At 36.9% G+C, this 26,462-nt stretch overlaps 1 protein-coding gene across 1 annotated transcript in view; it reads left to right on the plus strand.

Moving 5' to 3' along the window:
- The window catches only part of LOC129794517 (zinc finger and BTB domain-containing protein 20), a 104,798-nt gene that overhangs the window by 38,042 nt on the left and 40,294 nt on the right, over window positions 1–26,462 (plus strand). Inside the window, exon 2 of the mRNA XM_055835273.1 lies at window positions 17,041–17,066. The gene's annotated coding sequence lies outside the window, so the exon portion shown is untranslated. The remainder of the gene's footprint in view (window positions 1–17,040; window positions 17,067–26,462) is intronic.

Here is a 26,462-nt window from a genome sequence, read left to right on the forward strand (position 1 = left end):
ATTGACCACATGGGTGTGCAAAAGAAGACGCTACACGACCAAATCCTTGCTGTGTGCGAGCAAGAAGGACAGACGAGGTCTCACATGTGCGTATAAGAAGAAAACACCGGCAAATTTACGATGTGTTATAACTTTATTAAACGATTTCTTGGCGGAGACCGCCTCCAAAATGCACGTTTGGGTGCAGGAAGAATTTTTCTTTCGCAAAACTCCAACTCAATTTAAACATCGTCCACGACTCACGGGAAGTGGCCGTGCAGAACTGGGGCTGAATACCTTGGCTTCTGCATTCCCCTGGCGGCTGGAAAAAAATGTATATTGAACGATGTGGGAAAGGCAATTTAAATAATTTGAGACAATTTATATAAAGAAGCCTTGGCAAAGAGGTAAAAATTTCGTTCGCAGAGAATTTAAAATGCAAAAGACGGTTCACTGACGATGAACAAAATATATACCTTTTTGATTATAACGAGCAATTGAATTTAATGCGCCTGTCGATGTAAAATGAAAGCAAAGGATGGTTGAGGAGAAGAAATTACAAACGACTAATGCTTCTTATTTGATTAGCTAAACGCCCCTTTTTGTTCATGGAACAGCTGCGAAAGATTCAACACTCTGTGGCTGATTGAGAGATAAACAAGTTGCACGCAACTTTTGCATTTCCCGCCATCTCTTTGCAACCTCCCCTTGTGGCTCATTAGATTTATGCCACATTACTCACATAGAGTGTCTCCCTAGCAAAATTGGTTTTTCTGCTAAGCTTCCACATACACACACACACACACGAAATATGTTGAAATAGATTTATATTTGAATTTAATAAATTTTGTGCAGAGATGGTGACAATTACGAAAGATCCATGGCATGGGTGTTAAGATTCTGCATGCAGTGCCATCGAATTCGTGGCGCGACAAATTCCCTCTGTCAGGAGGGAATCTTCCACATCTTATGGCATAATCTATTTGGCAATTTTCGGGCTCCATGGCAGCATAGATGACAAATTGCAGTGAGATATAAGCACCATGAATGAAATGTATCTTGATGTGAGATGAGTCCTATTTGATAAATGCGGCATAAAAGCTAAATTGCGAGCTCTCCCATTTTATTCCAATTCTTCGGTGCTGTGTGTGGCAAGGGCAGGCACGATTTGAGTATTTCGCAATGATTTTTCTGCACTTTGTCTACATTTTCAGTGTCTCAAGAGCTTTTTTTTCTTCTTATATTTTATATTTTACCTCTTCAAATCCACCCGAGAGTGCATTCCGCGCGATTATGTGGAAGAACTTGAGAAGGCATATATAGAAGAGAGAAAAAAAAAGACATATAATAGAAAAACATGCATGTTAGAAGAAAAATCCGCACATTATTATTATTGCATTGGGTATACTAGAACGCTGCATATATGAGTTTTATGCTATGAGAGAATATAGTTGCTGGTGGTATAGAAAAAAAGAATTTTTTTGAGGTGTGTTTCTTTGTATCGAATTAACGAGTCGTGGAACTCAACAAGTCGCCGGTATATACATTGAGATAATAATAAAAAGTGTTTGACTCTATGGTGAATTAATTCCGACCAAGATAAAATGACTAGCCATAAGAATGCATTATACAATTGTGTCTTGTTGGGTGTTTAACACCTTTATCTTGTTTAATTAATCAGGAACGAGAATTATATGGAAAATGCCCAACTCAATGGCGCATTTTGCTGACTCTCTGCGCGTATACTTCTGTTGCATTTTCCACCATCATCGTCTGTTTAGTACTCTTTACACAACTTACAACCGCGCGAGAAAATATAATTCACATAAAAAAAGAACAAAATGTAAGCTAAATAAACTTGAGGAAGAAAATATTGCAACAATAAAAATCTCTTGTAAGCAAAAAGAACAAAATCTCACTGAAGGTTCAGCTCTTTTTTGCACCCATAGCTGCGGAAATTGAGCCATTAATTGGTTTATTTGTGTGGCGTGGACTTTGTGTGTCTCTCTTGCACAATATATCCGTGAATTTATAATTCACTTTATTAAATATCGTGCTACCCAAAAAAAATCCATCAGTGTTTCGTGTCAATAAAAGCCACAAAAATTTTAACCCCACAGGCTCAATGAAACGACGGCCATTGGGTGTGTTTTGTTATAAGGAAATCTCTTTTGCGGTGTTTGCCAACAACATTTAAAATGAGAACACACAGATATATTGCTTTGCTTCCTCTTTTGAAGTGTTCTTAAGCTCCAATTTTAAGCTTTTCAAATTGTAAAAGCTTCTCAGTCAATCAGCTTTTTCTGAAAAAAAAAAAACGTCTCATATTTTCCATTCAGGAACATTTACCATACACTGTGCATATAATGTCATTTTTTCAAATTATTTAAAAAATGAAAATTCTGTTTACTTTTTCATTTTTTGTTTGTTTAGAACTTAATATTATTCAAAAATAACTTGCCTCATGACCGCTAAAACACTTTGAGTTGAAAGATATTCTGCACGTGAAACCAGAAGAAAGTCAATGTTAAAGGAGATATAACCAAAAGCAGTAACTGCCCCAAAGCTCCCAGCGTGACTTACAAATCGCCAAAGAAAAGTCAATTTGCCTAAAAATGCTGTGTAAAGCACTTTGCAGCGCTCGCCTTCAATCACGGCGGCGGCAGTGAGCTTTAGAGCACCAAATAATCTGCATAATACGCCATCGTATATGGTTTTGTATTTTGTTTGGGGAATGAATGAAATTTGCGCTCATAGAGATTTTTTTTGCCATCTATTATGAATAAAATCACAAACTGAGAGGGAAGTTTATGCTACGTCGTGGTCTATCTCTTTTTCGCTCTTTTGCAAAACCACAAAGCACAAGCTAAAAACTTTCTCCTCCTTCTTATGTGGTGGTGCGGTTTGAAAACTCTTGCCCCGTAGGCTAAAATTTATCATTGTAAAATTATATTATGCAGATTTATTTATTTATGTTAATCTAATACTCTCGTGGTGTTATATATTTGGTTGTTATACATAATGCAAAGAATTATGAAAAAATATCCAAACCTCGCATTGTCTTCGTCAACTTTGGCGGTGCCTCTCATACGAAGGGCACAACTGTGTGCTTTGTTGAAGGATGGTTCAGTGACAATTTTGTGCTCCAATTTCTTCAATTAACATTTTTCTTTAAAACAAATTTCAGCAAAACATTAACTAATGTTTTCTTTTCACTACCTGTTTTTATTTCACGACCATGATCGAGAAATTGCAAGTATAGAAATTCCTCGTCTATTTTTGTCGGCTCGTGGCTTTTTTTTGCCTCAAAGACTGATGTTGTTTTTTCGCCACTTTAGAAGACTTTGACACGAGTTTTTGTCCCCTGACTTACCCGTATGGACCAAAGTGGTTCTTCCACATGCAAATATTGAATTCTTGACACACATTCCGCTGTGAGCTTTTTTTCTTCTTCTTCGCTGCTAAAGTGCTTTTTTCACAAACACTGCCGCATTTCAGGGGAATGGGGGGCGATTAAAGAAAAAAAAACTTCTTCCTCCTCCTCGTGCGCAACAGATCACAGTGCGATCATAATGAGATTACCATTTGGATGGCGGATTTTACTCTGTTGTCTCTTCGGCATCTTAACGAAAATGTCAAGGTCCATGAATGTCACCCGAAAAGACATGTTGTTCTTCCTTCAGCTGTAATTTAATTTTTCTCCTGCACCTCTTTTCTTCTTTTTTCTTCATTTAAAAATATATAACAATATTAATAAAATTATATAAAATAGTATGTAAATAAAATTGACATTTCTTTGGGTGGCTCATTGACATCGAAACAAGGTTCACGAGATGCTCAAGTGTCTCGTTATCTTCATTTACTTTATTTTTGTTTTAGCTTATTAAGAAGGAATAATGCAGGAACTTCTGTCTCACTTTATAGGCTATAGGAAGTGTTGATTTTTTGGGTCATTAATTTTCTTTTTTTATTCGTTTAATTTATTAAAAATTCATCTGAATTCTTGGCTTATTTTTATGAGAGTGTAATCAAGTGCAGCATCAAAGAATCTTTTTAAGCTATCTACTTGAAAAAATGAATCATTTTGAGCTTTCAGTTGAACTTTGAAGGAAAGTTTTTTTTCACGAAGTCTTTATAAGAAAGTTTTTTTACGAGGACATTTCAATTTCAACTCTGCATTAAATTAATCAAACAACTTTAAAATTTAATTCTTCGTCTGGAAACCTTACAAAAAATGTGTTACACAGACGGAGATTCAGCAAGTAGTGTATAAAAATAAAAGTGAAGCTCCATCGTGTTTGAATTTAAAAGCTTATATATAAGTATGAAAAATACCACAAAGCAACTGGAGCGGAAATTCAACACGAATTCATCATCTTTTTGAAGAAGAAGTGGTGCAACTTATTTTGCGTGTCTTGTCACCCATCCTGCACCAACATAGGTAATCAAAGAAAAATAATACAATACGCGCGCGACATGTGTGTGCAATCAGTGGAGCCGGAAGTGCACACGAATAAGGTGAGATTGGTTATTTCTTTTTCCTTGGCTGTCTCACTCAACACCCTCGCACGTTATAGTTTTACGCCCAAGAAGAAGAGAAATATTGAAAAAAAAAGAATACCAAAAGAGCCACGAAATGGAACGGCGAGCAAGTTGCATAAGAGTCAAATGCAATCGTCTGCAATTAAGTGAATTCCCGGCATCTTTTGTTATTAAAATCATCATCAATGGGTGGAATTGAGAGCAAAAGCGGTGCGCTTCAAAAGATCACTGCCATTGTGCAAATAAAAGATTGTGCAAGGTTTTCACTTACAGATGCTAAAACAACAAATCGGGAGGCATCCGGGAGGGGAAATTGTAGGTATATAAGGTAAATATGCGCGAGATATTGCTTTGGCATTATTTTGGTGTTTATGCACAGAATCTCAAATTCTCCGTCATTCCCCTCCTCGCCGGATGAAAATGAATTTATGAATTTATTCTTGAGAGACAAGCTTCATAATACTTGAAGCTGTCGCACCACCCAGCAGTCAGCAAAGTGGGATTTCTTAGTTGGTTACACGAAGAGAACAAAATTCACACACGCGGTCATTGCGAAAGAATCATCATCGGAACACCTCTAAGTCATTCAGCAGATGCACGATCTGAAGAGAACACCGCGCGAGGAGAGATCAGGTGGATGTGGTGGAGAAAAAGATCATCACGCAAGTTCATTGTGATCGTTAGTGGGAAATTATGCATCTTTCGTTGCGATCGAAGGTGAATTTTAAAAGGTTGCAGAGTGGATGGGATAAAATGGAAAGAAATTCACTTTTATTGTCTGCCATGAGCGTAAAGTGTGTGAAGAAAAACCAAAATATTGGTTTTGTACATTGTTTATAAACAAAATGATTCTATTTATTCATTTATTCCACTATTCCTCGCATATTACAAATGATATTATGCACGTTATGAATAACCAACAGCGCCACATACAGCCTACCTCACGATGATCGCTATAATTTATTTTTCTCAATTTTCTTTTCACCTAAAAACGTGTAACTTAATTTCTTTCAAAACACCCAAAGAGTGTTACATTTGCCACCACAAAAAAACACAGATTGACAAATACTACACGATATAGTCCAAAAGTCGTCTGAAAAAGAAATGATGTCACATTAGTGATTTGATGTGGTAGACCCCTCAATTCACGATCAATAATTCATTCCATCTTCTTGCCTCTTCGCAACTCCATAAATCTCGTGGGAATTCTGATATCTGACACTGCGTGTGTCACCCGAGCTAGCCACAAGATTATAAATAGCCTATCAATTAGTCTAATCACCTCTTTTACCCACAGATATATAATTTTTTTTCACCACACCACGCAGAAGATCCCCAACCGTCAACCTCCTCCTCACAGCATCGCAGAGAGGATTGGAGTCACATGTTGGAGATGAAAAAAAAAAGTCGTGACCATTTCGCTGCTTTTTCTCAATGGTCATTGCGCCTTCTCTATGCCATGTGCTCCCCTCATATTAAAATTCATCTGTTGGCACAAATCGTAAATAAAATGCGAGAGACATTTTATTAAATCACATAAAACTGTCTCTCTTGACATTTTTTATTGCGTTAATTGCATCTTGAGAAGAATGTGTTAGATCCATATGGAAATAATATTATTTAATACGCTTAAAATCACTCACTGACAAAGCCACACGCAAATAAATTGCAATTACAACTTTGTTGTTGACTCTCTGCGTGAATATTTAAGTGCAACATATCCATAGGCAAAAAAAATATGTATGTACACACAAACACACCACAATTCCAACCTGACTGTGATGCTGAAACTGTCGTAGATGATTAATAGGAGATACCGTGGAAGGTGAAATTTTCTCATGCCTTATCTCAAATATCAATCACTAATCATGTGCTTATTCAAATTAATATGGTAGTTTGCATAATCAGGTGTATTGCAGCTATAAACTGTGATGCTTATCACTCAAATATAATGCACGCGGGAGGTGTGTCTAAATTTACGCATTTAATTATTAAAATTTTTGGACATATTTCTTAATTAAAATTTTCCATTTATGGAGAAGAAAAAACATGCAGGATCTAAATAGAAATAATAGAAAAAAATCTTTTTTGTCTAAAATAGTTTTCTTTAGTTTTTACGATTCTTTTTGAATAGTCTTGAAAGATTTTATAAAACCTAATGAGTTAATGAGTTTTAAAAACTTAATGAGTTTTACATAGTTGTGATCCTACGAAAATTTTAATGGTTCCTTCTTAAAAAATTTTAAAATAAAAAATTCTCGTAATAAAGGTAATAGTTTTTTTTTAAAGACGAATTTCTATTAAAATTTTTTTACAAAATTGCAAAAAACATGGATTTTCTTATAAGGAATTAAAAGGTTTACATCTTAAAGTTTAGGAGATCGCGTATAAATAAATTAGGAATTGAGTTCTTAGTTCGCTTGTCATATAAAATGTTATTATTTTTATTTTTGAAATATTTTTTAGCGATACTTACACCTACTAATTTTTAAAATTATACTTATTCCCTTCTTAATCATAATGTAAGTTTTCAGGTTATTGATGTACATTGTTTATTAGTCAGTTGTTAGCATATCTGCAGATTTTTCGCATTTTTCTTCGCACGCATGGCACGCACTTTCAATTATAACAATTAGTAAGACTATAAAACAAATCGTTCTTTTGTGATGTTGAAATCTCTTTGGTATCCATGTAATTTTTACGCGTTCTCGCCATTCTAATCGTTTGCTGTAAAACAAAATAGACAAACATTTCTTTAATTCAATTTTGCAATAATTGACCTGAATTCCCACAAATCCGTTTTAGGGAAAATGCGACGAAATTGTATATTTTATAGAAAATTTCAGGAAGACGTAAAAAACCAATTAAAATTCTTTTGATATTCAATAAGAATTGTTTTGAATCTATTTCAAGAAAAATTATTTTATGAACAAAGACATTTTGTATTAGAAGCCAAAAAATCTCAATTGGAAAGTCCTGACCTACATACCATAGAATTCCACAAACACGTTCCATCAGCACTGACCCATTTTTTTTCCTCACAAGAAGACTAAAGTTCCGAAATGATGATAGTCTCGCGTGGAAGATGGTATTCCCTGTGGCGTTCTCTGAGTACTTCATGGGCAATTGCTCTATTATCATTCTTCCTTGTATTTTCCCTCTCGCTCTCGAAATCAGAGATATTAATTCACCTAATCCCATCGATTGGGTTTTAAAATTACAGAGTGCATGGTGGTGATTTGAGTGAGAAAATATGAGGTTGGCCACCTCAATTAATTTGCACCCAAGCGAAATTACGTAAAAAGCCTTCCCGATGAGTGCCTACCACCTGCAATGTAAAGGTACCTACCTATACTCTACCACACTACCCGAAATCATCGCACAATTCCAAATGCTTCGCAGCCATTGCTAATGAGGCTCAATTGAAATTCAATATATTGAGAAAATGAATATTTCGAGGTGGGTAATTTGGTGCAGAAAAAAAAGATCTTCGCCAAAAGGAATTATTCATGCGGGGTCTTAAAAGCTCATTTGATGTGCCAGTGAAAATTAGCTTATGTGGAATATTTAATCAATGAAGCATCTCCGTTTGAGTGGTTTGGATGTGTTAATAAAATCAGCATAAATTTCTGATAAAGTAAAACATTCACCTATCCAATTATACCTTCAAAATGTCTCTCTTTTCGCGTTCTATACGCATATACGGCATAACATGGGTGTTTATGCTTTTCGTGTGTGTGACACCGCAACATCGGAGGTGTTAAGTGAGTGCGTTTAGATGAGATGCGAGTGATCCCCCGTGTGTGATCTCGCACATCTTACCTAAAGAGAGGAACCACTTCACGATGATGGATCTCTGATGACGACGCACCTGAAGAAAGCCGCCAAGTCGCGTGCCCCCTTTGCCACATGTAGATGAGGTCAAAGCTGAACGACATACCACGATCGCGTGGGTGTCGATCCCATATTTAACGATCAGACCATTTCTCACATACCTGCGGTTGACTCTCGCCATCTCCTTCCACACCGCGCCATTCATGTTAGAATCACAATGATCTCCACTCGTTTCAAATCATCTCACTGTGCGGCCATTCAATTGTACACCACCGCGAGACATTCACTTCAAACTCACGAATCACATTATTAATTACGCACCCGATCTATTCACTGCAAGTGCTTTTTTTCGCCTCTATTTCACTATCTCTTTGCCCGATTCTAAGGCTCCACGGTGTGTATCAACAAGAATGAATTCGATTCATTTTTTATCGAGGCTCCTTCTTTCAAACATCGTATTGTGCATGTTTTTTATTTGGTTCATATGTTTTGGGAAGAGTGGCAAGAAATCCCGTACTTTTCTTGTCTTCCTATATAGAGTACGCGATCTTTCTTCTATACAAGGTGCTTCGAAAATAGGTTTAATGCTTTGTTTATTTTCTCAAAATCAGTCTTGATTTTTAAGTCAATCTAATAAATTTTCTTCTTGAAATAATTTTTGGACAAAATTCAAATGGTGTGAGTGATGAAAACTTTTACAACCGACATTCCGAGAGTTTCTTTCCCTTTTCATCAGGTCTTCAAGAGTGTAATAATTTTGTCCTTAAAATTGAATTTAAAACTAAATTTATGAACATTTTCCGTATATTAGACACCTTGTTCACTCTTCTCCTCAGTGAGAATGAGACACAAGTTAGTTTATTTTCCTTATACAATCAAAATCACCCAGTGAGACTATGTTATACCTACTACCTACCTATATTTTTTGCTGTTGCCCCTGCTTCGTATCTAATGCGTCTCTTTGGTTTTCTTTTGGGTACACCATGCAGAAGAAATTAAATTCAACAGTTATATAAAAATTCTTCGTGTGTTATTTCTTCAATCGGAATAATTGATGATGGTAGGTTTGGAAGGAATTTGGGAGAGAGATAGATCATCGGATTGGCGGTCATGTCTTGCTACTTGATGAAATTAATTCTCATTTAGCTGCAAATTGAAAACCATCATCACAAAATTCCCATATGTGGGACACTGATGGATGATTCTGTGGAAATTTAGCGACTTCTTCTCATCATCATCAATTGATACTCACGCCGTGTCTCTCACATGTCCAATAATTACCTTGATTTTCACCACTAAATGGACACGAAAGCCAATTCATGCTTTTATGTGAGGCGCGAGAGTTAAAAAAAAATGTGTATCAATTGAAAGGTGAGGCAATTGTAGCATTACTGTCGGGGGGCATCAATTGGAAGAATATTCCATTTCTTCGGGCTGTTTTTTCGTTAATTTCTCTCCATGTTTCTGAGAAGCCGAACTTCTCTGCTGCTTGAGAGTGAGAAGGTGGATTTAGTTGGGGCAAACAAGTGCATTTTCGATTTCCGCCCATTTGGATGCCATTCACCATCCATTTCCTCCTCCATGTTGTATATGTTCCAAAAATTAAGACGAAAATATGGACAAAGAGACATTTCCTCGCGAAGGATTTATTGTGGCGGCATTGTGGAGTCTTTTTATTTAACTTCATCTAAATAAAAAAAAAATACTGAGCTCTCAACCCTCCCTTCTTTTGTATGCTCATTCTCAATGAGATGCCCTGGTGCAGATCGAATCGTGAATCACCGTAGAGCAGGCGATTTATTTTCTTTATTTACTATCTTGGGCATAAATCAATATTTGCCATCCCACACTGACCATAGTGAGGAATAAAATCACCGCCGAGGAGCTCACCCATATAACAAGTCTATTAAGAAAATGCGCAATATTGGTTTTGTCTTGAAAGAAGGTGGATTTATTTGATGACTCCCTCATATCTGCAGAGATATTGGATGTATGGTAATTTCTCCACCGGCGATCTCTTTCATTGTCCTTCCTCTTTTAGACATCTGCCTCTTGCACATTTAACTCCAACTGATCACATCTTACCGTTTGGAAGGGCCATGTGAGCTCATAGGTGGTGATGTCTAAGAGGCTGACGGTTATCTCAATGGGATGTTGCTTACTTTTTGCAAAACTCTCGATCAACATCAACATGAAATAAGAGAAGAAGATGCAAAAGAGACTCCTAAAGTTGCTAAATGAAACTGAAAGGAGGAGAGAGTTTATTGTTTATAGAGTTAAGTCTTACATGTTTAACGGATACCCCATTCCGTCTATTTTAACCGTCAGGTGATTTACAAACGATGGAGTCTGTTAATTTACCAATTTAATGTTCAAATAATTTATTAGACTCATTTGCTCAACATTTGATCAAATACACCTGGAAAGTCAATCATAACGCGTCCAGTTATAAAAGTTGGTATACCACAACGCGGATGGGTCAGTCTATGCGTTGTAATTTAATTTCTGAGTTGTATTAGTAGGCAAAACTGATTTTTTGTGTGAAAATCAGTAATTTGATGCATAAAAATGGTCATATCTCTGGTTCTATAAGACCTACAGAAATTTCTTGACTAGTTTTGGAAAGGTATTAAAACAGGCTATAAATTGACATAAATTTTAATAATTTTCAAGGTCACCTCCAGAACACAAAATGGCGGATTTTTGTTTCACCAAAACAGTTTTTGGCATTTTTTATCCTGAAGGAATAGTTCTAGAGGTTTCTGATGTTCTAGAAAGTTGTAGATAATTGTAAAACCTTTAATTTGATACCAAGTTGAGCAAAATCGGACAAGCAGTTCAGGAGATATAGCTCTTAGAACTTTTCAAATTCAATAATTTTTCAAACTGCGATATCTTCTAAACGGCGACATAGAATTTCTTCATTTTCGGACTGGTACAAGATTATTAGTCAGGCTACAACATATCAAAATTTAAAAGATTTGCCTAATGGGGATTCGGAGATATTGCCCCTTAAAGTTAGGCAATTTTTGTTTTTGATTTTAGCGCCTCTTGCGGATGTTTTTGGAACTTGGAATGTTCTACGCAGTTGTAGGGCTTCTTGAAACCTTTCATTTGATACCAAGATGATCAAAATCGGTCAAGCCGTTCTCGAGTTATATTGATAAAACACTTTTTGCTTTAGGCCGCCATATTTGCTAAACCGCTTGACCGATTTTCAAGTATGAATAGTCGATGAAAACGTCTCACTGAGCTCTACAACATACTAAAATTTCAGATCTCTAGCTGTAAGAGAAGTGGTTGACAGTATTTCAAAATGGCGGACGGCGGCCATCTTGGATTTTGAAAATGCGAAAAAATGAAATTTTACACCCATATTTCTATAGAAAACTTCAAACCGGAAGTCTCTATCTGTTACCGTTCTCGAGCTATAAGGCAAAGTTTGGACCACCGGCAGGCCGGCCGGCAGGCCGGCAGGCCGGCCGGATCAAAATTTTTCCACCACCATTTTCGTAATGTGGGATGTCTAAAACGTGCTCATACCAAGTTTGAGCCCGATCTGAGGTGGTCGGTTTTTCCGACGATTACAATACTTGGTATGCCACGATTGTGGTATACCAACTAATATCAAGTTTTTTTTAATGTTGTGCAAATATCTGCTTTTAAGAATTTTATTTCTTTCACTTAATTCGTTTTGGTGGTTTGTAAATTTTCTCCTCTTTCTTTAAATCGTATTTTCATTAATAACAGGAATGAAAAGAAACGTTTTTCTTACAAGAATTTTAACGTGAGATTTTGATAAACATTTTTACCTTTTTCAGGTATATAAAACAAACAAAAAATGAAATAGCAAAATTACCTTCAAAATTTCTCTGACAGATATTCTCAAAGATATCTTTTCAGAAATTTATTTAAGTAATCGGTCATTAAAGTTAAAAGCTTTAAATTCGTTATGTACTTTAATTGGTGAGAAATAGCATATATGGGAAACTTCAAGAAGCTTTTCACTATTCACACAAAAAAGCCCCGAAGAATGCAAAATCATTCATGATTGGCTCTGTGGAAAATTAGTTCGTATAATTTGCTATGGGAACAAAAGCTAAAAGGCATTGGCAGCCTATTAAAACTGCCTTCTTGGCCTCTATAAAATTAACAACAAATTGCCAATTCATGAAGATGTTTCCATATGGAGTTTAAGGTAAGAAGAGGATTGCAAGCAATTAGACAATTACTCGTATGGGGCGATTTATTTGCCAATATGTGCAATTTAATGCATTTCCAATCAGCTTGTCTTGTGCATCGCGTATGAACAGAAGAAACTCATTATGCTTCAATTGCGTGCACTTTGAGGAAGTCTTTTTGAGCTTCGACAATCCATCATCATCTACGTCAATGTGTCGTTTAGCCATGCGCTTCACATAAGAAGAACACCCTCCTCGCTAAATCCAAAAGATGAATGGAATCTCTTTTAGTTTTCTAACTCATACAGTGCAGTATGTGATGTGATTTCTCATCCACATATGTACATGGCCAAGCGCATCATGTGAGAGAGAGAGATGGGAGTGAAACCTGGAAAATTATGACTTCGCACCTTAAATTGCTTTAGTGTCAAGTCAAGGGGAGGTGTGGGGGATTCCTTATAGCAGGTGGTGAGAAGAAGGACAGTTTTCTACAAACGAAAGCCCGTAATTATTAATTATGCACTAGTGTATGGTGAAATAATTGTGCAGTTTGCAGCATCTTCATGCAATAACATAAATCCAATAATTGTACTTGCGATGTGTTTGAGGAGTAAACATTAGTAAAATCAACAGGCAATTAATTATTTGTGTCTCTTCATCGTCCCCGCCATAAAATCTTGTGGTCATGTGCGTGTGGAGGTTGGTGAACAAGTTTTCTTGTTGGGATCTCATCGCATATATGGGATGTGCGCCATAGGAAGAGCATCATGCCAAAGTGAATCTCTTTTATATCCGCCAATCTCACTCTCAAAGCGACAATATTTTCATTCACAGGTGGTTTGCGATATTGCATCCTCAGGGGAAAATTTATTATTATTTTTCTTTTTCCTCCGTGGATTATTGGTTCAAATTGCAGCAATAAGGAGAACTGATGCGGGAAGTTGGGCTAGTGTGTCCCCAAGTGTGTGACGGAGTGTTACCAATTGCGAGATGCGAAGAAACCGCCCCACAGAATATTTAGTTTAGTGGCGGAGAGACTCAATAAATCAATGGTCCCGAGACACTCGATCAATTAGTCTGTCTTGTGATCTGCTGAAGGATGAATGTGGGGTGGAGGAAAGTAAATAATATGGCATAGGGAGTGAGAGAGAAACTGGAGCAACTTTGTTGTACAATTTCATGTTTTATTTGCTGCACCTTAAGAAGATCACGATTTATCTCACGTGGAAATCTCTAATTGCCATTTGCCGTCATTTTACGTCTCTTTTTTTTCCACCATCCACCTTAACACACTCGCGGGCAACATCTCCTCACGTCATGTTTATGGGACAAGGAGTCATCTGACTTAAATTGTCTTTTCCCTCCTTTGGATTTCTTTTCCTAGAGAATCCCCAAGAATCTTTTGATCAAAATGAACGAAGATTACACGGAGTTGGGAGACCGGGCGACAAAAAAAAAAGAAACAATTTTCTTGAAAATCTCTTCCGTGTGTCGAAGAAATCAATTAAGCTACGTGGTCAGGAGGGAGATACACACAGGAGGGATATTTTTTCTCCCTACAAGATAGTATATGTAGCCAGTGGCTAAGTTATGACAATTGCACCCATAAACTGTAACCGTAAATGCAAACCTCACGTTCGCTCTCATACATTCCCCTCGCTGTATACCCCCTTTTGGCGTCCTCGCAAGAGCGACTTGTACATGAAAATTACCATCATAATAGCAATTTACAAGAGGAGCACTATGCTCTATAACTTGGTCGCACATTTATGCAAATGCCGCATGTCTCGTATATGATGATCACCAGAAGAAGACTTTGCGGACCATGGTCCACAGTTAGTGCTGTGTATCTCCTTCTGTGAGATATTATTGATATTCAGCCTCAAGTGTTGCGGAATTGTTAAGTTTTAAGATGACTAACATCCATACTAAACAAAATATCTGGAAAGTTTAACATATTAGATCAATGTAACTTACTTGTGATTATGTAATTTTCCTAAAGTCGTTATTCATCGCAGATCATTTTACAAAAGACCATTAAATGATCTTCATTTCCAAGAAGATCCAAGAAGTTTCCAAGAAATAGTTAAAATGAAATAAAATCGAAAATCCACCATAATCACTGAATCACAACCAAGATTGCAAACTTTCTCACATAGGTTTTGACCGTTTTTGACTTTATTTAACCATGCTTGATGTTTTTTATGGTAAATTTCCATGACACAGAGCTTAAGATCAAAACTCTTAATTCCACATTTGAAATATTTCAACACTTTATTTTGTCTTTAAAACTTCGCAACTCTGCTCCCGCTGAAAAGGTCGGATTCGGCGGAGGTATCATAAATTGGAATTAGACGACAAGTCTATTATGAATGGAATCTTTATATTTACAGTGTAAATTAAAGCATGTGACAGAAGAAATGCCGGATACGCATTTTTGATTAATTTCCACCAATTTATCGAGTGAGACTAATTCGATTTTTTTTATTCGCTTCACCACAATGGTGCTCTCGTTGGACCACATCTCTCCGCGATGCTGCGACGACGGGGAGGAGGTGGGACACAAAATGGGGGGAGAGCGACATTAGAGATGTTTGCAAGCCAACGAGGAGAGTCATTAAAGAGACACCCACGCAATCGAGTGACACTTTTCTCTCGAAGCTGGGTGAGCATGATCTCTTCGTGTGCGCGGAGATCCTCTGCGTTATGCGCGAATATGGGTCAGTTGATCGATGATCTCTCCACACCACCATCCAACTCTCCTGTGGCGTTTCTTGGTGTCGGCACACATGAAAAAGTGTGTTGCCGTGGAAAAATTGATCATCTAATGCGGGTTGAAAATGCCAAGAGCCGTGGGAGGTTTCGTGTGTGTATTATAAACTACATATATATGTACCTTACCTACCTTACCTTATTTCTTTGCCTCAATTCCCGCGCGCGCATAGTGGAAGCTCATAAAGTGATCACCATGAATCACCATCTGAGTTGACTCCACATGGGATGCTGTAAATAGCCAGAGCCATTTGATTATTTGCTTAATATCAAACATCATTTCAATGTACTAATTCAATATGATTATTTTATATCTCTTTTTTGTGAATTTCTCAAGTGGACACTGTGCGCGCATAGCGAGATAGGATTCAAAACGGAAATGGAGATTTAATATAAAATTATTTATTTTTCCCATTAACACTTTAGCCGTGTTCACAGCATGTGATCCATGCAGCTATGCGATTTATCTGTATCGCGCGCATGAGATTGATCCTTTGCCAAAGAATAAAACATAAAGAAAATGTACAAATTCCCTCGGCAATAATTTGCAAAAATACACAGAGAGATGCACACACAACACTTCATTAACATAGAATGGCAGCATAGAGTTAAAAAGCATAAAAGATGTGAAATGGAAGGAAAAAGCCTTTCTCTCAGCGTGAAAATGAATTTTTCCCCTCAATACCCTGATGACGCGATCACGCAGAAGATGAGACTGTACGATCATTGCACATTACTCACACTTTTTCTCCCCCTCGTCGCCCCTGTCGCTCCTGCAGCATAACTCTTTTGCCACTTTACTGCAACTCTATCATATGTGCATTGCGTGTTAATTTTGAATTAGAGAAATGAGAATTCTTCTTCTATTGCACACGGTGTGATTTATACCCCAAATGCCGTATTTGTGGGCTGCTATGCGAATGAATCGATCACTTTGCTGTTGGCGTGCTGATTTGCACACAAGCGTCTCATCGGCAGTGAAAATTAAAATCGTGTTTCTCTCAATTTTTAACGTGCAAAAATGGCAAGAATCACACTCTTTTCGAGGCGATCCATCTGCAGAGCAATTTGTGATCAATTCCCATACACATTCCATCATCTTATGGATCTTATGGCTTTTATAGCCACTTATAGACATTTCTCAAGCTATGGGTACATACTCACAAGTGATGTGTCAAATGTTTTCATACCTCTCTTTCGCATTCGTCATATATTATATATTAATTGCGGTGAATTTTGCATGAGGTACACTCTTAGAAATAGAATGTTCTTCCTTTTACTTAAAGAAGAAAATTATTCTACTAAAATTCGTTTAGAAGAATAATTTAAAACATTTTATGAAATATTAACAAAATATTTGTACCTCTTTGTAGGCTGCAAAAGAAATTACTCAGAAAACTCTACCCATTAGGCGGGTAATAAATTGATCTGTCAGTTAATATCTTCCACTATAATTGTGTCATAACACCGCTTTTTCAATTAATTACATCAAAATGTATATCCATGCATTCACATCAGTATTTCAATGGATTGATTAATGACTGATACCAGCATTAGCTTAATTTTTCATTTCTTTCTTCATATCAATGACATTTAATTCTCATCTGGGGTTTTGAACAAAAAAAAAGCAAAGCAATAAAATCAGCGGAAATTTCTCTTGAAAAAAAAATTGATTTATGTACTTGATGAAAATCCTTCATACTTATTAATATTGTTTTTCTTATTGTTGCAGGTTTATCCGAGAAAATAGTGAAGAAGGTATGTCTTTTATTTTCTCAACTTCCTACTAATTGCCAAGTGTTCTGAATTCTAATTTGTAAGTAGAATATTAAATTATTCTTTGAAGATAAAAATAATTTTTGAAGGATTCTCTGGATCTTAAGTGATCTAAAGTGAAGAAAACATTTTTCTCAAACAAACCAGCGACGTTTTGATTTTAATTTTTTCATAATAATTTACAAATAATATACAAGGAAAACTTAAATATGCCTTTTTACACGTCTTCCGTGACATACAATGAAACATAATCTCAATAGGAAAAAAATTAATTAACAACCCGGGAAAAATAATAAAAGCTTAACAATTTGCTACACTGTTTCTAAAAGTGCAACCACTCCTCCTGCAAATGTGAGGAAGCTCTTGACAGAAATTATTGTGAGAAAATATCTCGATGACAGTGCAGGAAAACTCCGAAGCATTCGAGCGCCACACAAAAGCTCATCCACGGAGTGATGTCAAAAGTGAATCATGAGGAAGCTGGAAGCCACTGAAGGTGCAATTTGGTGGCTCTTGTGTGCATCTCAATGGTGTGTGATTTCATGGATGAGTCCGCAGTGGCGATTGAGTGAGAATAAAAAGCGGCAATATTTGCATATTTGCATGCAATTGAAACACCACACATTGTCAAAGCCACTCTGGAGGCTTTCGCGCCTATTAAGAGCCCACCGCTGTTGTTGGAGTGTGTCTCAAGACAAATGCATCAATATGTGCAAATGTTAAATAATTCACCATGAAATTGTACATAAAACATCCCAAAGGGTTTTATTATTTCAAACATCACACTGCTGCAAGAAAAACCCAAAGCACACTGCAGAATAGCCCATAGAGTGAATGAGCTCAAATAGTGTGGTCAGTGCGCGGAGGAACAATAAAAACGCCTCTAAATCCCACATTTCCACCGTAAAGCTCTCTTTTTTTGTAACCCCATCTTACAAACAAACTCCCATCGATCCGTAAAGCTGCGCGCGAGTGCTACTGATGCGCGGGGACTTCCTTCTTAATAATTATGAAATCCCCAGAGTGTAGTGTTCTCAATTCCAGGTGAAAATGGTGACAAACGTGGTGTGTGTATCTCTTTTTTATTAGCAACTTGAATCTCTTCTCATGTTTTTGTGGAGATTTATTAAATCACATGAAAATGCAGCAAAGTGGCTAAATGAGAAGAAATTAGCTTGGTACATCGTTAAAAAACTCGTTTGGCCATTAAAAATTTATTTAAGCTCAATTTAAATAAATCGAAAGACAAAATCGTCTTGCACCAAAACTTTTATTGCAATTAATTGCATAAAGTGCTCCTTCTTAATGAGTTCTCTTTAAGATCTCCCAAACCAAAAAATTTATACCATTGGTGCTCACTCCAATATCATTGGCGATGGTGGCGTTTTAGGAGATTTAAAGAAAGTGTGTGGTGCGATTAAAATGGCAATAAAAGTGCCCGAGCTCAAATGATAATTTATACATCAATTCATTAATTGCTATGAGGAGGAGGAAGATAAGAAAAATCTGTGTCGTGATTTTGTCGCATTGCTCAAATTGTGTGCAAACATTGCAAGAATTGTTCGTTTCTTTTTGTCGATTGATTCCTTTCAATGCTAAAAAATTATACATCGTGCAGGAGGCTGTTAACTTCCAAAATTCAAGAATTTTTATAGATTTTTTTACAAAGTTTACAGGAAGTCTGAGAAAAACGGTTTTAAGAGCAATTTCGTGCAAGTTTTGTGTAAAATTGGTTTGAATTGGTTTTTAAGCATTCGTTCCTGAAAAGGGTTTATTCATTTCTGTTAGGGAAAACCTCTCATTCTAAAAAATATTTAGGATAACGCGAAGAAATTATTCAAAAATCACCAAACTATAGGTAATAAATCGACAAATTATCAGAACAAATGTTTTATGCATTTAATGGAACGAAAACGATAAATAAATTAAATTGAATTTGAAGATAAAAATCGTAGTTATGACGTCATTGATCACATTTTTGAGAAAATCTTTTTCGTGTTCTACTCGTGGTAGAAAATAGTAAGTCTGGTTGGCAATTTCTGTGTCTTCATAGATTCTCGATATAAATCAGCCATATCCAGATTTATTCCAAAAGGGTTTTCCAATACAGAAACGAATTAACTCCTTTCTGTTTTAATTTAATTAAAAAAGAAACATAAACTTACATTAGTTATCAACCTCGTGTCCATCAAGGCAACCAAAGGGCCACAGAAGGGTAATTAAAATTTTCGCATCGGCGAAACCGACACACGAATCAAGTCCCAATCATTGATGTACATTTCCCGAGGAATGGCCAAATAAAGGTTTGGTTAACGAGGTGACTCGTGATTCGTACAAGAAATGCATTGTTTCACTTATTTTACATGTACGTGCTTCAAATAATACCAATGGAAAACATTGATCTGAGTGGTTACCTTTTTTCCCCCCAAAAGACACGAAATTTCGTCTCTCGCTGGCATTATTGTCAAGATTGGGTTGTGAGCAAGTTGGGCTTTTGTAGCTGATAAGCGCAAACCAAAAGATGCTGAGGCGTAAGGTGAGGATGCCAATGGAAGGAAGACAAAAAAACTGAGAGCAAGATTGGATATTCCATGTGCAAGTGAAGCACATTCCAAGGCGAGATGGCAAGAACAAAAAATGAACTTCTCCACTTAATTGGCCGAAAAATGTATTAATGAATGATAAAATAAATTTTAATGGTTATAGCGAGTAACAACCCGGCTCGGGGTTGCCAATCAGCTCGCAAATTGCCAAGTTGGACTGAAGAAGTTGAGATCAATAAAAGAAACTGATCCGTTATTATTGTCTGCGCGATTGCCGGCTGCTGGTTTCACGAGTTTCATACCACAACCATCCTCCGCCTTGATGTGACTCCTCGGCGCACTGGGGCAAATTGAAATCACTCTCCTTTTGGTTATATATACACACACACGGGTGTGTGTTTATATTCCCATCGTGAGGAAGTCACGGATTCCATGGGAAATTAATTTAAATTAGTGAATTTTTTTTTGTTAACAATTGCGCATCCAGCAAACAAGAGCCAGAGGATAGCAATATAAGGGCGGGAAATTCATATGTGTCTGTATGGGCAAACCAGGGCAAATGTGATGATTTTGGCAACTTTCTTCCCGCATACAGATGGAAATCTTTGGTGATTTGGTGTTGCACTTATTTCGGAGAAATTGTGTGCTCTCATTGACATTTATTGCCACTGATTATTGTGTATAGGAGTGATTGAGGCTCCTCTTCATGCGCCATGGCACGGCTGAGGACATCAATTGCAGTTTGCGTGCGCTTCTTAATGACAATCCGCATGTCGATGATGATGGCCACAAGACGCTATACGTCGACTGAGCCGCGCAGACATTGCCTGCCAAGGGGAGAGGATGATGGTCGTAAATTGAATCACCTTCTCGAATAAGAAGAAGTCCAATGCTTCCACATTTCGCCCACAAACGGACGATCCGCAAGTGAAACCTCAAATAGAGACAATACACATAAATTACCATCTTGTAATCTCACATGGCAATTTGATGTTCTCTCGTTCCACAGCGAGGTAAATGAGACAAAGAAGCGACGCTCCTTTCTGGGCGTCGCAATTTGTCTATGGGCACCATTTAGTGATCATCCCGGGAGAGTCATCATCCACCAAAGAAGCACAAATGCAAGAGAAAAGATCTCGTTGGACGATTATACTACAATTGCCAATTTTATCAGCAGTCATAACTCCTCATGATCTCTTCACTTCACCCAAACCAAAACGACATTTTAACTCGCGATTGAATTTTCATGCTATTCTTACCATCAATTTATTACCATTTTCTACACACATATACACAGTATGCAACCCATAGAGACCCAGAGTGCCCATTTCAAGCGGACTTTATGGATTTTTAAGTAATTACACCATCTCTCCTATCTATATAGCTTCCCTCTAATACCTTTCAAGCGATATTCGATGGTAATGAGAAGCTCTGGCAAGAGACTTTAAATTATATCTCTTCCTTTTTGCCATCTTTGATGGAAACAGACATGGAAAATATTCCATAATCAACAAATTGCCATCTCTGGCAAATAAATTTCATTTCATACCCTGCCATACTCTGCCTCTTCTCGTGCCCAAGGTATATATTCCACGTTTTTTTTCACTCTCAACTCGTTCCATAAGTCTCATTAAGAAGCTCAAACAGAACTGCATTGAAAATCATGTGCTGAAGTAAAATTTTATTGGGCTTCTCCTCTTGGGGATCTTCAAGAAATAATTGGGCTCTCGATGAGATTCGAGAGATTCCCAAAAGTTCAATAAGAATCCAAAAATTGAGGCTGTCTTACTGAAAACCATCAATTCACATTTTCCCAAATTAATTTCAGATTGTTAAATAAACACTGAAATTTAGAGGAGGTCCTTGGAGAGGTTAAAGGGGGTTGTTTAAAAATAACATAGCTTGAATTTAACAGTGTAGGGGAAGAGGCAATATTATTGGAGCTATATCACAAAACCATTCATAATAATCTCAAGAAGATATATTAAAAGTTGATCTTTTTTGTTAAATTTCTTTTTCACCTCATTCAGTGACAAGATCTCGTGGATTTTTTCCAATACAGCAATGCACACGATTTCCCCCGAAAAAAAGCACAATGTGAAATAAATGCGCGGCAATATAATAATTCCTCCTTCTTAAATTCACCTGATAATTGGATCAGACGTGAGTTAGTGCTTTCGTGAGTGAAAACAAGAAGCAGTTTGGGGCAACAATGAAAACAAGTAGTCGCCATCGATGGTAGCCATAAATTGTTGTCGGGCTCATTTCGAGGGCGAAAATCGCAAAACTTGCACTAATAATCATTTTGTCGATTTGTCTCCAATTCATTAAATTTATATCAATGTTGCTCTGGTTCATTCTTCATGTCCTCCTCTTGTCGCTGTGGAATGTTAATAAACCCAAAATGGTACTTCATCTTGCAAGTTATTCATCCTGCGACGAAGGTGAGAGACGTGTACGAAAAAAAAATAAACACAGCGAGCACCCATAGGGGAGGGCAGACCAGACATCGTTGCTCTGTGTGTGGAGACATCATTAAAATCACTTACTGCTGCGTTTTATGAAATAACTTCTCATAATGAAAATATATACACCCAAATGGTAGGGAATGGCGCGAGATGAAAGACAAAATTTTTCGGTTGGTACGTGATGTTGTAGCTGCCGCGCATGACGAGGATGTAGTCCAAAAATGCTGGTCGCATATCAGAAGAGACTGCGTTTGCACCCATCAATTGGATGACTTCTGTTGCTTTTTGCTCAACAAGGTGTAAATCACTAAATTACCTCAACCCATTGCTGATTGACTATTAAGCCAAAGTCTCTCATTGCGGATGATGATGGCCGAGGGCTATTTAGAAAGTGGTGGGTGTTTTTGTTTCCTCCGCAATGTTCACCACCGTAATGGGAAATTGCTTTGGCCATCCATTTATTAACTTCCATGCCCATCGTGCGTCTGATTAGGTGTTTTTTAGTGCTCTCTCCTGCAACACCCATCGGTGGCCCAATGAGACTCCCCCTGTGGTGAAAGTGTCACTCACATGCACAGGAGTCTCTCTTTTCTCGTGTCAGCAGGTTGCATCACCACCTTCTTCCACATCGCAATAAGATTTAGCACCCGTAGGCTATAAAGGGGACGCGATTAGAATCTCCCGTCATTTCGTCACTTTCAATATCAGTACTGGATGATCAGGCGAAAATGAAAAAAAAAAGAGTTTCATCGTGATAGGTGTCATGTGTTGCTTCCGAATTTGCACGGCAAATTTCTTCATTCGCCACCAATGTTTTTTCCCATGGTTGGGCAACAATTAGAATTACACCAGCTGCCATTGAGCTACTTGAGAAATGTCTATGATGTACTTAAAGAGTTGATTGAAAAGCTGTATGTTATATTTATTATACCCACTGCAAATTTTAATATCGTCGACTTCTTGTAATTGAGACCATCAATTGACTTTACTCAAATACACTTCACGTCGGAATTAAATATACAGGATATATTTAAGAAAATATATATCGAATCGTCGCTGACTTGAAAAAGGTTGCATTTTTGCTTCATGCTCCAATGTGGGCAGATATGCATAAAAAACGTTCAAAATAGTGACGTCATTATTTACATTTTTAGATAAATATTTAGCGACTTTTCGTAGATGATCCTAGAGAAAAAATTGAGAACAGTTTAGGGAGATTTCTTGTTTTTATTACAAATCTTTAAATTAAAAGATTATGAGTAATTCCTTGAGGAGTTTCAAAGGAAAATGAATAAACTCCTTTTATACTGAAATCATAGTCATTATAAATTACAAAGAAACAGAAAAAAATGAATATCACACTGAAAATTTCCTAGTTTTCTAAATTTTTCATACTCCATAAAATTCCATTTTAATTTTCTTGAAAAAAAATTCAATTAGAGTGTCTATATTATTTTCTTATCTAGTGTATTTTTGGTGGAAAAAAAGACGATCTGTTTGGAGTGAAAATGCGCCTGGTGAATGAATAGCAAGAGATGTCTTGAGAGTCTTACCGAGAAGACAGTATGGCATGTTAATGATCGCTTATCATCATCTCCGGTGGCTCGAGGAGGCCTCACTGTGTTAAATGTGAAAAATACTTTAAAATAATTTCCCCACTTTTAAATGGTCTTTTAATGATGCGACCTGTGCCGCGAAGAGTGTCAGATTGAAATCCATCCATAAACCATTGCTGTGCCTAAGTGCTGCATCGTTGGGTGAAAAAAGAATTGCGCCTTTTCAATATTTTAGCGCAGAATATTGAGATAAATTGAAATATAAATTTTTATGCAAAAGTCACTTTGGCAAAAATGGGGTTAATTCGCACATCACTAATTATTACGCGAGATTCATCTCAAAATGCATACCCAGAAGTCGCCTCTGTGCGACAAGAGCAAAGTGGCGAAAATGAATGGCCAATGTGCTGCACATAGCTGTGGCTCCCATGGAAACCACTCTTGCATCGCAATTAAATAGTCATCCGTGATTCACACACAATCCAACCACCATCTATCACGCGGTAGTATCATTTGAGATGCCTCCACTGGAAGTAGACCACCGCATCGGTATCCATAAATCCCCTGACGGAGCACGCAGGTTGCGGCGCGCGCAAAAATCACAGCATCAATTGCACAAGTGTTTCAGACTGAAGAATTCACCTCATGCTAAACTATAATTTGCCATTAAATAATATTGCAGCTAATTTATAAGACTTGTGCACATAAAGAAGCGAAAAGCGACAAGCATTGAGTGTACAATTTGCACAAGACATGGATGAAGAAGTGCTCGCACGATGATCCGGAGCCATGTGCCTTTTGCATCTCTCCACCAGTGTGTGCAATTTGTTCCAAAGTACGGAAAAAAAGGAAACCAAATGTTGCACTATGAGTGGAATTGAATCTCTCCTGCAAAGGGTAACAAAAAAAAAGACACGCAGATGGTGATTTTCACAATGAAGATGAGTTACGCAAAATGTTCTTCAAGCTTGTCTCACTTTTTGCACGGCACTTCTTCGCGTGCGCTCTCCATCGCGGGCCACAACTTTCCTTCATTGTTGCATCCGCCGACAGTTCTCTATCCATTTGCAGACACAGAGTGTTAAATCGTCTGGTGAGAGATCATCTGGTTCTTGGCATAAAACGCAGCGCTACCGGTTGTCTTTCTCAATAGATTGGAATTTTAATTGTCCCCGCGTAGTGCTGTGCGCTACAGACAAAAAGGCACGATAAGTCGACTTATATGCGAGGAAAATCATCATCCGAGACGTTCGCTAAATCATCTTCAAAATAAATCTCTCGCAGAGACCGCGACAGGGAAACTTCAATCTTCTCGTTTCTCCTTCCCCATCTGTCCATCAATCCTGCACAGATGCACTCCGAGCCGTACTGGAGCTTATTTTATTGCTCTGCGTCTTTTTTTTCCTCCCTGAAAATTGGAGCACAAATCGCAATTGACAGGTTGCATAATAATTGACATAAAATCGTCCAGCATTGATGCAAAAAAAATGTATAAATCACGCTTGCAGAGTCTCAATAGTTCAGTATAGGTAGCTATAAGCTTATGCCAATCACAGGACAGACTGGGACAGGAAAAATACCACAGACGTGTTCAAACTATGAGCACAATATTCTTCAGGGTGCTGTCAATTATTTGCCACTGACCGACCATTAGATTGCAGTGCAGAAAATTCACATAAGATACACCGTAGACATCTCAATAATTCGCCAAGGTGGGAAATTTCTCAATGCATGAATTCCATCGTCAACTCTCGCAAGCTTCCTCCTTTTTAATGGTTTTGTATTCGTACCTACTATATAAGCATTGCTCACACGTTGAGACTAAATTTTTCTTTTTACTTTTAGATTACCTTAAAATCCTTTTTTAATGGATTTCATCATTTAAATTACTGCCCTTAGTTGTTGACATAACTTCTGACCAGATTGGCCTTCAGTGGAAGTTTTAGAGGTCTTTCTATGCCTTTTTAGTGGCAAATATGATCACAAATTGGTGTCTGAAATTATGAGAAAATTTTATTTTATCAATAAGCAAGACTTTTCCATTCAAGAAAAGCCAGAAATAAAAAAAATTGCCTTAAACGAGTTAGGTTTGCTAGAATTTTGTATAAAACTCATCAACATAAAACACAAAGTGCAATAAAAGGTCAAAAATGCTATAAAAGATCGCATAAAATGCAAAAGGAATGAGAAAATTGCCAAAATTTGATAAGAAAAGGTTAAAATCTCTTCTCATTTTTATACAGTTAAAACTAAATTGTTTTTAAAAAGACTGAATATTTTCTTGTTTCATTCATCTTGTCTTATTTTAAAGAAATTTCAGAATTTTATTGTTTAAAACTGCATAGATTTGCCCCAATTTTGGGATAATTTGACGCATAACTCAGCTAGATTTTTGGATTAAATATTTCTATAAATACAATACAAGTTATCTCTTTAAAAATTTCTCTCCATTAGAGCTTTACATGTAGATTGAAAATAACAATACTATCGCATACCAAGCAATCTATATAAAGAATTTATGCAAGATAGAGATTTTGCTTAAATGGCAAAAATTCGCTTAAAAACATTAAAAACAATTTTGTGAAACAATACGAACATGCAGTAAAAATTTTTCTTTTGCATGTTGAAGAAAAAATCCTCACTGCTGTGCCAATCCTAAAGGTGCAATGTGCACTGCTTTGGTATTTTCCCAAGAAAAACCCATTAAAGACGCATTAAAATTGGCACTGATTTGAGATTGAATTATTTACATTTATGGAAATTATCTGTGGTACACCAGACAGTGGTATAACATTTTATACAATGTTTTTT

Source organism: Lutzomyia longipalpis, chromosome 1, assembly GCF_024334085.1.
Source record: "Lutzomyia longipalpis isolate SR_M1_2022 chromosome 1, ASM2433408v1".
NCBI classification, from domain to species: domain Eukaryota; kingdom Metazoa; phylum Arthropoda; class Insecta; order Diptera; family Psychodidae; genus Lutzomyia; species Lutzomyia longipalpis.